Source organism: Phoenix dactylifera, chromosome 4 (assembly GCF_009389715.1).
Source record: "Phoenix dactylifera cultivar Barhee BC4 chromosome 4, palm_55x_up_171113_PBpolish2nd_filt_p, whole genome shotgun sequence".
Classification (NCBI taxonomy): domain Eukaryota; kingdom Viridiplantae; phylum Streptophyta; class Magnoliopsida; order Arecales; family Arecaceae; genus Phoenix; species Phoenix dactylifera.
The window spans coordinates 1,789,000-1,789,955 of NC_052395.1; positions in this window are offsets into that span (position 1 = coordinate 1,789,000).

Consider the following 956-nt stretch of genomic DNA (forward strand, 5'->3'; position numbering starts at 1 on the left):
TTCTTGAAAATTAGTGATGTGCTCATCAAGTGCTTTTAAAGGCATCCCTAGAATATTTGAACTAACATGTTGTCGTTTATTATTGCTAGATCCATTGCCATTTGATATGTATAGTACACTACCAACAAATGATGAATCTAGAGCTAGATCGGGTTAAATAAAATTTTCTCCAATGAGATTTTTTCGAAAATAAATGATATGCTCATCAAGTCAGACTTTTTAAAAATATCCCTCAAATATTTGAATCCAGCATATCATATTGTCGTTTAGTATTAAGATATCGGTCGCCATTTGACTCATATGATATACAACAACGGATGAATCTAGAGTCAAGATTGGGTTAAATAAAATTTTCCATGAAATTTATTGAAAATAAGTGATGTGCTCATCAAGTCTTGTTGTTGTGTATTATCACTTGATGCATTGCATTTAACATGTACAATTACAATTAGTTAGAAGCATACAGAAAATGATGAAGCTGAAGTTAAGCATATCTTGTGTAAAATTTTCTCCAACTAATAAAATTTATTGAAGATAAAAGATGTGCTTGTCAAGCTACCTTCTAGAAACATCCCTAGAACATTGAGTCCATAATAATGCACTGTTGCTTGTCATTGCTTAATCTGCTGCCTTTGCTTATCATTGCTTCAGCGTTGCCATTCAACATGTATGGTGATAATTCCTTTGCAGCATAAAACAAATGATGAACTAGATTCAAGATGGTGTAAGTAAATTTCTTTCAAAAAGAATATTATTACTGAAGATAAGTGATGCACATATTTGAACCCTCTATTATCCTATAAGTATAGAATACATGCTGTTACACTGTACAACAAATAATGAGCATAAATTTGTTTGATGGAAATTTTGCTGGAACAAAGTTTATGAAATTAAACTAATGCACTTACCAAGTAACATTTTACAAAGCATCTATTATTTTGATGTGTAAACTGCTA